We start from the raw sequence: 16099 nt of genomic DNA on the forward strand, positions 1-16099 counted from the left end.
CTGAGGTGATATGGAGAAATATGAAGGGTGAATTTAAAAGGCCAAAGCATTTCTAATTGGAGCAATAGAATGAGAACAGAAGGAAGAGATGATGAGAGGATAATAAAAACCATCTTAATTTTAATCTCTCTACACATCCACATTAAAAGGTGAGCAAACAAATCATACATAGCTCATGCCTACAGTGAAATCAGGAGATAGAGAGACTGAAAATCCCAATTTATAAGAAAGTAGAAAAATATATTTCCCAAGACCAGCAAAGCCAGGTCTAGAGCTCACACTGGAGTGAAGCGTCGATCAGTGGCTACAGGGAAGACTACATCAGGCCCCTATATATGGCCTAACACTGATATCATTAACAAAGGCATGCCCTCAGAGGAGAAGCCCTATTCTGAATATAAAATACTTGCAGAAAGTTTGAGATCTGATGGTTCAAATCCTAGTTTCTATATAGGTGAAACCTGAATAGCAATTATGAAAAGGCACTATTTCAAAATGAGAGAGGGAACCTTAGAAGGTACATGCATCCCTTGGTGAAAGAATAGAAGGAAATGACTGAATACAATGACCCTTCAGAAACAAAATAGTACCCAAGGGTTAGAAGACATTAAAAATTTAGGCACTAAGCATTTAAATAAAATTATCCTTACTCTAGCCTCAGAAAAGGAAGAAACTGGATTAAGAATCTAAGAAAGACACTTATTTGCCTTTTTCACTCTATCTCACAGGATCAACTACAATTGCTGAATTAATAAGACATAATAGAAAAATTAACAACAACAACAACCACAAGAAAATCCAGGATTTATACAAAATTACCATAAGAAAAAATACAAAATAAATACACTTTTGGCAGAAGAAGAAGATAAACATAACATTGCATGATTATGAATCAGAGAAAAATTGGAAACGTTTCCATTTGACTACAATATAATGAGTTAGTGTACACATGAAAACTCGACATAGAAAAGAATAAACAATAGGATGATGTGAAATACACTCTGATAGAATCCAGATAACAGTATTGAAGAATGAGACCAAAATATCACAGAAATATATATCAACTTACAAAGTTAAATATATACATATGCACATATATAAAACTAAGGGTACAAAGGACAAAAGTGAGAAGAGCCTAAAATAAAGGGGCAAAATGATCTAAAAGAAAATGATAGCTAAAGAAGGCAGACAAAGAAGATAAAACAAACGTATAATTGGAGTCTCTGAATATTAAAAACTAAATCAATGGAAAAGAATTAAAGTGTAAAACTATCATTAAAATGTAAGATTACTTTTCCAAAACAAAAGACCAGAAACTACATAATGAAAAGTTGCACTCTATCTATTTGGGAGAATAGGTCCAGAATGGTCATCTTCTAGACTTGTCTTAGTAAAACTGCTATCTTTTATAGATAAAGAAAATAATTTTCTGGGCTAAAACTTCAAGCCATTTAGGAAAGAAAGAAAATCAGTAAACTTCTCAATATTAACACCTAAAGCAAGGTAACAATAAAGCAACTTTTAAAATGTACTCAAGGAAAAAAGTATAAGTTGAGGAGTTATCCAGCCAAATTTTTCCTCTAGTATCAAATCCCTACATGCAGGAACTCAAAAAATAGCACATGGTAAGCCTTTCGTGAGGAAAATGCTGGTGAACAGGCGTCTCCTATCCATGAAATGATAGTTAAAATTTTGCAAAGAGAATAGCAGTGAGTATCGAGTACATGCAATTGTAGGTCTAAGGCTAAAATGAGAATGAAAGAGTAGTATGAAAATTCCTTGTGCTTTGAAGAGTTAAAATAACTCAATTTTTAAAGTAGCATTCCAAGAGCAAGAGACAGGAGAAAGTACAATAATAATCAGTAATAGGTACAAGTGAAAGGATATTATTTTAAATTGTTAAATTAAACAGAGGGCCAAGTCAGTTTTTTAGTAACTAATGTTTACCAAAAATGAACCCATCGAGACACAAAATTCAAAATTACCCATATCTATATAAAGAAATTAGAAACTTTAAATAATCTTATCACCCTGTAAACTGAGCCATCTTATTAGTGTTTTGACAGATAAATTCAAACTTCTAAATTCCAGATAATCCCAAAGCTATTTAATCTTTTAAAAGCACAGAAAATGAAAGAAAGCATGGAAATATTTATATGCATGGGTATTTTATATAAAAATTTTAAATATACAAAGTAGACCACCATAGATTAATCTTACCTATGTATATTAATGAAACATTTTATGTATTGTATGTTATATTAGAAAAAATATAATGATATATTTAAAAAATTTATCATGATCAAGTGAAGTCTATTTTAGGATTTCAAAACCATCCAAAGTTACTAAATCCATTAATAATATCTAATTTATTCATAAGTCTAAGAAGAAAATGACATTATTCTTTCCACAAATTCTGGAAAATCGTGCAAAAATGCCCATTACTAATAAAAACATTCAATAAAATAAGAATTGTTAGTTACTTCTTAAATTGAGAGATTCACACCTCGTCCCCAAACTCAGAGTTTTACTTAAAATTTTTAGACACACTCTCATAAAGTCAAGATAAGAAAACCAACAAGAGCAGACTTGAAGAAGTAATTAGAAAGGCAAACTTGTCAATTAAGAGGTTAAATATACTCGTACACTATATAAGTCTATATGTGAAAAACCCAAAAGCTCAATGAAGAAGAAAAGGCTATAATATTAGGGAATTCAGTAAGCATTAGGGTACAAATTTAGCATACAAAATCACTATAGTTCACACACATTTGATGAGGAAGAGTGTTTTGTTTTGTTTTAAAAAAGAATGCCAACTTATAAATATAAAGGAATACTAGCATTGGAAAAATCACTATTTTGATACTCGTTGAAGTAATTGATTTAGGAATGGAGCATCAAAGAATGTCAAAGGAATTAGGTGAAAGGATGACAGGGCACAAGACATTCATATGACACCAACTACCACCCTACAAATTGTGTACTAATTGCCTGTTGGAAGATATACCTTAATAAAGGAGAAAACTGTCAGTTACCACCTTAAAGAAATGATCAAACATGGCATCATTAATAGTGAAATTACAAGCCCTTAATGAGATGTATCATCTGTAAGGTATTCCTGCCAAAAATATTTAATCTGACTGTATTCAAACTTTTAGACATGTATTTTATTATTATAGAAAGTACAGAGGAGAAAGAAGTAATTTATTCTTTCCATAAATTCTGGAAAATCATGCAAAAATGCCCATCACAAGAAGCAACAAGATAAATTCAAAAGGTGTATACTCTATAAGATAACTGGCTTGATCTTTAAAAAAAGTCAATGTATGTACATAAGTAAAATATGAGTGGAGTTTGTTCTGTATCAGATAGCCTAAAGAGACCAAAAATGCAATATATGTATCTTGATTATATGCTAGTTTAAAAAGAACAGCTGTAGAAGACATTTGGAAGACAACTAGGAATGACAATATGAATATGGACTGGGTATTAGGAAAATGGTTTTAATTTCCCTTGGTGTGCTAATACTGTGGTTACTAGGTGAATTTCACTATTTTTAGAAAATGCACTGAAAAATTATGACAGTTGCAACTTACTTTCAAATGGTTCAGCAAAAATTAGCTTAAGAAAAATATTACTAATTTTTGAATCAAGGTGTAGGCTGTATACTTATTGTACTTTTCTATACATTTGAGTATTAAAAAGTAAGATAATGGCAGAGAATTTTCCATAAAGGATGAAAAATATGATTTGCAGATTTAAGAAAGAGTGAGCGATAATAGTCACAAAAGTAACAGCTTATGTAGGATAATTGAGCATTGGTTTTTATTAGTGAAATGATATATCCATATTTTATAAACAGATATAAAAATGAAAAGAAAACCGAAAATTGATTAAGCACTAGTACAGATTATTTAATTTTCAAAACATAAAAGTTCATTTGAAGAAAATACTGAATGAATATTGCTATGCTAAGTAAAAGAAGACTATAATCAAGTTATAAATATGCATGTAGATTTTAATCTTGTTTTAAAATATGATATACAGTAAGTAACACTGAAGGTTCTATGTAAAGGAAGATCAAGTAATAGATATCTTCTATTTCAGTAAAAAATATCTATCTAAAAAATAACTAATACTGAAGAAACTGTCATATTGACATTATACAGAGACTACAGTTCTACTAAGAAGTGTCACAGAACAATATGTTTATTCTGACAAGTGGCAGCCTAGCATAATGGTGAAAAGCGTGCGATCTGGAACCAGGGTGCTTCAATTGGGATTTTGGCTTTACCACTCACTAGCTGTGTGGTAGTGGGCAGTTACTTTACTACTTTATGCTTCTGAAAAAGGCATTTACATCACTGTGTACGTGGTTAGAATGATGTGTTGCATATTTTAAGTCCTATTTAAGCATTTGTATAATTAAATGTAACATAATTGTCTCCTGTTTTGGGTGCTAATTAGCTATTTATATCTTAAAAACAAAATAATTTCATATAAACTAAATTTTCAGGGTATAATTCAAGTCACGAAATGCTCCAGGACACTCTCATTTTACTTCCAGAAAAGGGTCCAGAGTTGTAGCCATATTCATGGAATCAGATTTAAAAAGAATTTATAGTATAACACTAATGCTCAGATTTTCTAGCAGTTATGTGTATATGATTTTTTAAAAGCAAATTACATACCCTAATCACATTTAGCACATTTTATCCTCTCTCAAAATTTCTCACCATAATAGTTTAATTCAACTTGTAGCAATCAAAATCATATGGCACTAGATACTATGTTAAAGAAGGCAAAACAAAATTATATCTAAATATATTAAAATAATAATTAAGAGTTTAGAATTTGGACTCAAGAATGTTCTAGATTGATGTACTTTTAACAATATATATACACACACTGGTGTATACGTGTGTGTGTGTGTGTATGTATGTATAAAACTTGGGAAAATAAATAATTTAACCTCTCCAAGTTTAAATTTCCTTATCTGTAAAATGGCATTTATAATACATTTAAGTAAGGAGGTTAAAAAACCTCTACAAGAACTGTAAAACACTGATAAAAGAAATCGTAGATGTCACAAACAAATGGAAAAACATTCTAGGCTCATGGATTGGAAGAATCAGTATTGTTAAAATGACGATACTGCCCCAAACAATCTACAGCTTCAATGCAATCTTTATCAAATTAGCAATGTCACTTTTTAACAGAATTAGCAAAAACAATCCCAAGATCTAATCCTAAAAATGCTCAATATCACTAATTATCAGAGAAATGCAAATTAAAATCACAATGAGACACCATCTTACACCAGTCAGAATGACTATTATTCAAAAGTAACAACAACAAAAAAAACAAAACAAAACCAATAACAACAACAACAACAAAAAAACAGACGTTGACGATGTGGAGAAAAGGGAACACTTATACACTCTTGGTGGGAATGTAAATTAATACAGCCTTTATGAAAAACAATATGGAGATTTCTCAAAGAACTAAAAATAGAGCTACCATTTGATCTGGGTATATGCCCAAAGGGTAAGAAATAATTATAGCAAAAAGATACCTGCACTGGTATGTTTATTGAAGCACTACTCCTAATAGCAGAGATCTGAAATCAACTGAAGTCTCCATCATTAGATGACTGGATAAAGAAAATGTGGTATACTACAGTAAAATACTACTGATGAAATACTACTCAGCCATTAAAAAAATGAAATAATGTCTTTGCAGTGACATGGATGGAACTGGAGGCCATTGTTCTGAGGGAAATAACTCAGAAACAGAAAGTCAAATACCACGTTTTCAATGGGAGCTAAACAATGGCTACATATGGACAAACAGAGCAGACACTGAAGACTACAAATGGTCGGAGGGTGGGAGGGGGATGAGAGTTGAAAATTTACCTATTGAGTATAATGTTCACTATTCAGGTGATGGTTTCAGTAAAAGCCCAGAATTCACCATGATGCATGTGAGAAATGCATATGCATGTAAGAAATCCATACTTGTACCCCTAAATATATTTTAAAAATTGTAAAAAGATAAAAAGTCAATGAGAATGTATTGCGTAGAGCCCCTATGAAGATTAAATCATGTATTTAAAGAATTTAAACAATATTTATATAGTTCCTGATGCCTGTAGTGCTTAATATATGACCTACTGTGTTAATGTCATAGTAAATAATCAATAAATAGTTAAGCCCGAGAGCTCGATTTGATCTTGCGTGGCCATACTTGTGTGTCTCTAGTTTTCAACACAATGCTGAACACGTAGTGGGTGCTTAATAGATATTTGCTAACTAGAAGTTTAGAGTTATTGAATATCTACTTTACCAGGTTCTGTGAAGAGTATTTGGGAGAACAAATGATGCATTCAATTTTGTCTCTTACCATGAGGAACATAGTCTAATGCTCATGAAAATCTGTTCCAAAGCTTAATATGAATTGTTTTGGCCTTCATCTGTATAAATTCTGATCTTGATAAAACAGTTGTATTATAACTACATAATTCAAAGTATTAGATTATTCTCATTTCCTCTAATGAAAATGCATGCAAGACTTTCATTTACAAAGCCGAAGCATTGCAGGTGTAGCTTAGGAGTTACCAGTTTTCCAAATAAAAGTCTTACAATACTTAGGCTGGGCACAGTGGCTGGTGCCTGTAATCCCAGCACTTTGGGAGGCTGAGGCAGGCAGATCACTTGAGGTCAGGAATTCGAGACCAGCCTGGCCAAAATGGTAAAACCCTGTCTCAAAAAACCAAAAAACAAAAAACAAAACAAAACAAAATTAGCCAGCTGTGGTGGCACCCACCTATTATCCCAGCTACTTGGGAGGCTGAGGCAGGAGAATCACTTGAACATGAGAGGTAGAGGTTAGAGTGAGCTGAGATCATGCCACTGCACTCTAGCCTGGGCAACAGAGTGAGACTCCATCTCAAAAAAAAAAGTCTTAAACTATTTAGTAAGATAGTAGATGATGATAGCCTTTACAAACATGAAATAAATACAAGTACATTTAAGAGAAACTGAATTGTGGAGATTGGTCTTGATTTCTAGCTGATTGTCAAAAGAATGAGTGACCTGTTTTTATATTCTCTAGTATCTTATCCTTGCATGTAGGTCTAAAAATCTTAAGGTTTCTTCTCCTCACACTCAGAAATCTTTGATAACTTGGTCAGGGACACACAATTGCTATTTGGCATAGCTATGACTTGAACATAAATCTGATCACCCACCTTTTTTCCAACCATTTAAAAATCCTGTATCATGGTAGCCCAAACTCATTTTTGATGGCCTGAAGAGACAACTTCTCATATACTACTGTTTTAATATAAAATAAGTACAGCATATACTTGTTAAAAATGAAAATGTTTACAAGACAAAGCTAAGTATAAGCAAAAAAAAAAACAAAAAAAACAAAAAAAACAAAACCAGTAGTTTCAGAATCTCAATGATCCTACTTAACATTTAAAATATTTTAGAAGAAAAAAATTAAACAAGCATTATCAATTTTATGATAATGCTACAAACTATAATCCAATGCAAAATGAAGTAATTCATGTTTGCTACTGAGTAGCTACTGTGAGCCTGAAGAAACAGGCACCCATCTTTGCTGCTCTCCAGCCTCCTTGAGTGGCATCTCTAGGCACAGGAGCAAGTCAGATGAATAGGACCTGATGTGAACCCCCAACAAACCGCAGCAGCCCTACGGAAGAAGGACCTGACTGTTGAAAGAAAAATGAACAAAGGTAATTTAAGCTTTTATTATGAAAGGTAGGACTGCAGGTATGGAGATATAGAAATACCTTATATAACTTGTATTTGACTGACTCTCACAAAATAAATGATTCCTCACTTTAACTCAGCTTTGACATTTATTATGTATGGTAAAACATTGTATTAGAAATGGAACTGTGCTATTTCTTATTCATAGATATTTTTTGGCAATTGCAAGAAATACATATAATGATTTTGTAGTCCTTGCATAATGGTACACACAACTGTCTCCTGTCTTTATGTTACTTTAAAAAATTCAACTGAAAAAGCAAAGATGTCACAACTTATCCTACTTTAGTTGCTTCAATCAGCTAAATAATCAGAGCAGAATCAAAAGGAAAAAAATACAAATAGCACAATAAAGAAAAAGTGAATTCAAACCTCAGGCTTATGATGTCCCAGGGCAGATATTAATTGTTCTGGTATAAGTTCATTCCTTTTCTCCCATAACATCTGTGTCTCACAGTTTTAACCAATATGTTACAAAGTGGTAGCCTATTTTTGGCGGGTTTCATTTTTGTGATATATCTGCATTTCACTGGCTATGTTTGTCAACTATGAAACAATCAGCTTCCCAATTGAGGCCTCTAATTTTGTATATTTTAGGGCATAAAATATTCTTTACGGATGAAATTTTGTCTGCTTAATCCATCTGCCAGCAAGTTCTTTTTTTCTGGCCAAATATTGCTTAGGGTCTTCAAGTGTTTCTTCATCTGTGAAATGAAAAGTGGTACTTCCAACCTAAAATGCCCTGATCTTCATGTCCCTTTGTAAGTTCAAAAATCTTTCTACAGAGTTATACACTAAACAGCAAAGAACATGGGACTGTAAATGAACTCTTAGCTTTCTCTAAGTCTCTACAGTGAAGTCCTAATGCTAAATTGGGTTTTGCCAATTTTCAGTATTTATAATTCTTTTGGAGTGTTCTAAGTCAAGTGATTTGTCCTCAGGAAAAACACTAGTCATCAATTTGCTTTTTGTGGAAAGGTAACTTTTACGCTTCTAAACATAAAAGACCAACTCAGAAGGTCAAAGTTTGTAAGAAGTATAGATTGCCTGGATAAGCAGTTTAATTCTGTCCCCACAAAAAGATATGTTGAAGTCCTAACCCCTAGTACCTCCGATTTAGTTTAGAAATGTGATCTAGTTTAAAAGTGGGTTCTTTACTAAGGTAATCAAGTTAAGGTAATCAAGTTAAAATTAGTGAAGAGACAGAAAAAGAAGACAGCCAATTACAAGCCAAGGAACACCTAAGATTACCAGGTGCTGGGGAAAGGCCTGAGACAGATCTTTCTCTAGCATCTTCAGAGGGAGCATGGCACCACTGACACCTAAATATTGGACTTTTAGTCTACAGAACTGTGAAGCAATAAACTTCTGATTTTTTAAGCTATTCAGTTTGTGGTACATTATTACAGCAGCCCTTAACAGTATGCTTATACCATCATATAATATGCTCCCAACAGTGTAACTAAGTTTACTGGTAATAACGTGTGATAACTATATTGTATTATGGTAAAATATCCTAGTTTCTAGAAGCAGCTCTCAGATTAGAATAATTTCTTTCCATTATGAAATAGAGTCATTCTTGAATTTTTTTTACATACTCATGAAATAAACCATGATATAAAATATTTATAAAGCAAATAGCAATTTTACAACTTACTTGCTTCATCTTTGTGTTTTAATTTACAGGTAGTTTTAGACACAAAAGATTTCTGGAGGTTTTAAAGAAATATTTGTATAACAAATCTCTACAGATGTTTTCCCTGTATACTGACTGTGAGAATTGTTGCTTTTATCTGTTTGTATCTTAGGGGAAACCATCAAATAAAAGTTTAAGGATAGTTTCATTTTTGTCAAGGGAGAAATGTGCAAAAATAGATAGTGAAAAAGAATGAGCCCTAAAAATAACATATTACAATTTCTGAGATGTTTTCCCAATCCTTTATATGGTCTCAAGTAAAATTCTCTCCTCAACTTTATAGGTATTTTCAAAAATATTTTAAGAATTCCAAAACCTCACTTAGAAAATGTCTCCCACTCATCAAACCACAGACTGACATCCAGATAACTTGTCAATATTTTGTAATCTTTAGAGATAAAATTAAAAATTGTAGTGACACTGTGTTCTAATCAACTGATAAGAAAATGATTAAGTATACCTTACCACAAGCATAACAGTAATTAAGTAAATAAAACGAAGACCTAAAAAGGTAGCAGAATAACTACATATAAAGTTTATCATGGGATCAAAGGGTATTAACTTTTTTCATAGCCTCACAATAATATTTTTCAAAAAACCCCAATATTTATTGGTTTTTTAATTTATAAAAGAAATCCTACAAAGCCATGAAACATATTGAGAAACTATAATAACTTATAAAGATGTTAATAAATCAGCAATACCCTATAACTCAAGGATAAGTTATATTTAATCAAAAATATACACATACCAAACACATGGACAAATACATCTGCATTTAAAACTTGTATATATTTATGTAACCCCATATATTTAACCAAATTACTATCATCTTTTTACCCTGTTGTGTGTAAACTTTTATCACTTTACAATATATCAAGATAATTTCCATGACATTTGTTAATAGTTGTTTTTACAGCTCCAGTATGTTTCAATTAACCATCTCCCAGTTGTCTGGCATTTATTCTTGAATATGCTGGAGGTTTCAGAATATTTAACAGGGTGAGTGCTTGATAAATACTGTTGAAAGACAAGCTTATTATTTTTAACCTGAAGATAGGTGCATCACACTTTTTGCTAATCCACAGAAACAGAAAAATCAGATAACTCCTTATTTCTGTTCACCCTCAACAGAATTGTTTCCTGACAATATTTTAAAATATTGTAAGAATAAGGCCAGGCACAGTGGCTCATGCCTGTAATCCCAGCACTTTGAGAGGCCGAGGTGGGTGGATCACTCGAGGTCAGGAGTTTGAGACCAGTCTGGCCAACATGGTGAAACCCTGTCTCTACTAAATATGCAAAATTTAGCAGGGTGTGGTTTGGGCACCTGTAATCCCAGCTACTCGGGTGGCTGAGGCAGGAGAATTGCTTGAACCTGGGAGGTGGAGGTTGCAGGGTGCTGAGACTGTGCCACTGCACTCCAGCCTGGGTGACAGAGCAAGATTCCATCTCAAAAATAAATAAATAAATAAATAATTTTTAAGAATACAACTAAGTGGGGGAGGTTCCAAGATGATGGAATAGGAACAGCACCAGTCTGCAGCTCCCAGCGTGAGAGACACAGAAGATGGGTGATTTCTGCATTTCCAACTGAGGTACCAGGTTCATCTCATTGGGGCTTGTCAGACAGTGGGTAGAGCCCATGGAGCATGAGATGAAACAAGGTGGGGCATCGCCTCACCCAGGAAGTGCAAGGGGTCAGAGAATTCCCTTTCCTAGCCAAGGGTAGCCATGACAGGCAGTACCTGGAAAATCGGAACACTCCCACCCTAATACTGTGCTTTTCCAATGGTCTTAGCAAACAGCACAACAGGAGATTGTATCTGTGCCTGGCTGGGAGGGTCCCACGCCCATGGAGCCTTGCTCACTGCTAGTACAGAAGTCTGAGATGGAACTTAAGGCAGCAGTGAGGCTGGGGGAGGGGCATCCACCATTTCTGAGGCTTGAGTAGGTAAACAAAGCAGCCCCGAAGTGAGAACTATGTGGAACCCACTGCAGTTCAAGGAGGCCTGCCTGCCTCTGTAGACACCACCTGTGCGGGCAGGGCATAGCTGAATAAAAGGCAGCAGAAATTTCTGCAGACTTAAACATCCCTGTCTGACAGCTTTGAAGAGAGCAGTGGTTCTCCCAGCATGGAGTCTGAGATCTGAGAACAGACAGATTGCCTCCTCAAGTGGGTTCCTGACCCCTTAGTAGCCTAACTGGGAGAAAACTCCCATTAGGAGCTGAGTGACACCTCATACAGCCGGGTGCCCCTCTGAGACGAAGCTTCCAGAGGAAGAATCAGGCAGCAACATTTGCCGTTCTACAATATTTGATGTTCTGCAGACTCTGCTAGTGATACCAAGGCAAATGGTCTGAAGCAGACCTCCGGCAAACTCCAACAGACCTGCAGTTGAGGGTTCTGATTGTTAGAAGGAAAACTAACAAACAGAAAGGACATCCACACCAAAACCCATCTGTATGTCACCATCATCAAAGACCAAAGGTAGATAAAACCACAAAGATGGGAAGAAACCAGAGCAGAAAAGCTGAAAATTGTAAAAATCAGAGCGCCTCTTCTCCTCCAAAGGAATGTGGCTCCTCGCCAGCAATGGAACAAAGCTGGACGCAGAATGACTTTGATGAGTTGAGAGAAGAAGGCTTCAGACGATTGGTAATAACAAACTTCTCCGAGATAAAGGAGAAGCAAGAGCAAACACATTCAAAAGCTAGCAGAAGGCAAAAATAACTCAGATCAGAGCAGAACTGAAGGAGATAGAGACACAAAAAACCCTTCAAAAAATCAATGCATCCAGGAGCTGGTGTTTGGAAAAGATCAACAAAATTGAGAGACCACTAGCAAGACTAATAAAGAAGAAAAGAGAGAAGAATCAAATAGATGCAATAAAAAATGATAAAGGGGATATCACCACAGATCCCACAGAAATACAAACTACCACCAGAGAATACTATAAACACCTCTATGCAAATAAACTAGAAAATCTACAAGACATGAATAAATTCCTGGACACATATGCCCTCCCAAGACTAAACCAGGAAGAAGTTAAATCCCTTAATAGACCAATAACAGACTCTGAAATTGAGGCAATAATTAACAGCCTACCAAACAAAAAAAGTACAGGACCAGACAGATTCACAGCTGAATTCTACCAAAGGTACAAAGAGGAGCTGGTACCATTCTTTCTGAAACTATTCCAATCAATATAAAAAGAGGGAATCCTCCCTAACTCATTTTATGAAGCCAGCATCATCCTGATAACAAAGCCTGGCAGAGACACAACAAAAAAAGAAAATTTTAGACCAATATCCCTGAGGAACATCGATGCCTCAATAAAATACTGGCAAACCACATCCAGCAGCACATCAAAAAGCTTATCCACCATGATCAAGTTGGCTTCACCCCTGGGATGCAAGGCTGGTTCAACATATGCAAATCAATAAACGTAATCCATCATATAAACAGAACCAAAGACAAAAACCACATGATTATCTCAATAGATGCAGAAAAGGCCTTTGACAAAATTCAACAGCCCTTCATGCTAAAAACTCTCAATAAATTAGGAGATATACCTAATGTAAATGATGAGCTAATAGGTGCAGCACACCAACATGGCACATGTATTCATATGTAACAAACCTGCACGTTGTGCACATGTACCCTAGAACTTAAAGTATAATAATAATAAGAAAAACAGTACAACTAAGATGACATTATTTATTTGTTTAATTTGTACTTCATCCTAAATAGCTTTTAACTGAATCAAATCTCTGTCGGAACATTATTTTATTTATTGTAGTTTTTCAGAAATATAGATGAGTTCATTTTATCATAATGTTATATCTTCTAAATTGTGTTTAATTTTGGAGGTCAAATGGCAAAATGCTGCTAAACATTAAATTTATGATAAAAACTTCCTAAGTGTGAAATCACAAATAATTTTTCATTAGTCTTCTGTATGTTCTTGAAAGTGTAATGGCAGACAGTTTTTAAAAATACCACTGATAGCAAAATTATTAATTTAAGATTATAAGAAGCAACTTGAGGCACATAGTGGCTTGGGCTATATGGAAGAGTAGATAGGAACTCTAGATAATAAAAAGGAAATAAGTAGAAAAGTAGAGCAATCAACAAAAACAAACAAACCCAAGCATTATACAATGCAGAGTTAACCTGGAAACCTAAGTAAGTCAAGATGGTTTATGTCAGATAAATTTTTAGGAGATATTCTTAGCAATGCTGTAGACTAAGGAGCTAGTGCATCTTCTGAAATAACAAATCTTATTGTTAGAGAGTAATGAGGCATTGAAGAATATCTTCATTGGTGTATGAATTCACCAGAAATTTCACCAAGACCGACCTAGAATTTATTTTTTCTCTATGCAGACCTAGCTTAAGGCTCCCATGAGATATGCAATAAGATCTCTAAATGCTTCATCTATTTAGTTGCACAGATTTCAGTGGTTTGGCTTTGACTGATTGTCATTTTTGTTTGTTTTTTGTTTGTTTGTTTGTTTGTTTGAGATAGAGTCTTGGTCTTTTACCTAGGCTAGAGTACAATGGTGCGATCTTGACACACTGCAACCTCCACTTTTCGGGTTCAAGTGATTTTCCTGCCTCAACCTCTCGAGTAGCTGAGATCACAGGCATACACCACTTTGCCCAGCTAATTTTTGTATTTTCAGTAGAGACGGGGTTTTGCCATGTGGGTCAGGCTGGTCTCGAACTCATGACCTCAGGTGATCCTCCTGCCTCACCCCCCACAGTGCTGGGATTACATGCATGAGCCACCGTGCCTAGCCTGATCATCAATGTTTTCACCCCTCACATTCATTATTAGAAACAAAGTTACAGTTAGTTAAAGTGTAGATAGGTGTTAACACTAGATAAAAATCATCTCAAGAAAGAGATAAAAGAAAATATGCAGGATGGCAAATATCCTGATGAAGGTGAGAAACTCTTCTGATTTAGGATTAAAACAGTAAGTACTTCAAAGGCTCCTTCTCATAAAGACAGAAAAATAAAGCCACTTGTGAAAGTAGTCTTCTCACTTTTCTATAAATACAAGTGGACTTGAATTTATGTGATGCTCACCCTTCAAATAAATGTTTTCTAGTGACACGAAGATTCAGAAAGTGCTTCAAAAGCAATAACTGGGATGGACGCTGTGTTGTAATAATTTGGATACACTTGACTAATGCAGTTATTTGCAATGAGGTTGGCTCAGTGCCCAAAGCAGTGAGCAAACAAATATAGCTTGACAATTGTTTCATGCCTTCCAAGACAGCCAGAAAGATTTTTGCTCAGTCCAGGGGCGCCAGTGGTCACTGCTGAGGACTCTGGTCAGCAAAACCTCCTTAGATATAGTTTTAAACAGTCTTTGTTAAATTTACCAATGTATTTTATATAAAAATGCTGGTGAGGCACGAGCGTTTTTAATCAAATTAGTATGCAACATAAGGCAGCTGTGTATTCAAATGGGTTTTTTAGCAATTTGGTTGTTTTCCTTATAATAACAGGAAAGAACATTTTGATTTTGAAGGTGACAGAGGCAATATTACCAGAATTAAACAATCTGAATTAGCTTTTTCATGAAATGTAATATGTTTTATGCTTTTAGATGGGATGCTCTGGTGCTTTCAGATGAGGCTTCCACTGTCACAGTCAATGACCAGGAACAGAATAAGCTCTGGAGGTAGGATTATCCTCAAATTTAATTTTTTTTTTAGAAGAAGCTAATGGCAAATGTTTCTAGCAAACTTTAGGTTCATCTATGTTATAACTAGAGAACCAAGACAGGATATTAAAAGAACAGATAAGTATAAAATTAGTAAACAAAGTTTGACATTTTGCTTATTCTATGAATTTAATGCTGAAAATGAATATAATCCCTAAAATCATAAACAGCAGGCATGTCAGACAAAAGCTGCAAAATTTCATTGCTTTGTCAACTTGGGTAAATTCAGAACTCTAGTACATAATAGGGTAACAAGATTACAAATTTAAGTTATATGATAACAATTTTTACTACTGAGAGTTTGCAACAAGGCTGATTAAACATGCAGAGGGAGGCTCTTTTGTTATTTCTACACTTTGTATGGATTTCTATTCAAAAGAGCAGCATTTAGAGTCCAACCATATCACTATAAAGAAGGAAAATTCTTGTTCATATTGATTAAGAGGAAACATAAACCTAGAGGAAGAGAAAAACATGTATGTAGTGTTTGAGGAATATTTAGAATTTTTGAAATGAATAGCTCCTATAAAATCAATTATTATTATTTAAGGCTAGCCTGTGTGATTTTGAAAATGACAAGGAAGTTTCTGTGCTGGCTCCTCATAGCTCTTTGTTTTATTAATCTTTTAGGAAGCAGGATTTTTTTTTTGATTTTTTTTTTAAACAACTAGAACTACCTATTATTCACATGTATTTTGGTAGGAAAAGGTATTGCTGATAAATTTGAAATTCCTCATATTGGTAAGTCATTTCTTCATCTTCAGAAAAAGAATGTCTAAATGTCCTTCTCTAGAAGATGCATATATAGAAACTTTCCACCCTAAAGCTGGACAAATAGAGATTAATGCCGATTGTGACACAGC

General features: G+C 34.3%; 1 protein-coding gene across 3 annotated transcripts in view; it reads right to left on the reverse strand.

Annotated features, from left to right (window-relative positions):
- The window catches only part of CCDC178 (coiled-coil domain containing 178), a 523876-nt gene that overhangs the window by 132301 nt on the left and 375476 nt on the right, over positions 1-16099 (reverse strand). The gene's annotated exons all lie outside the window — the stretch shown is intronic.

Source organism: Theropithecus gelada, chromosome 18 (assembly GCF_003255815.1).
Source record: "Theropithecus gelada isolate Dixy chromosome 18, Tgel_1.0, whole genome shotgun sequence".
In the NCBI taxonomy this organism is placed as follows: Eukaryota; Metazoa; Chordata; class Mammalia; order Primates; family Cercopithecidae; genus Theropithecus; species Theropithecus gelada.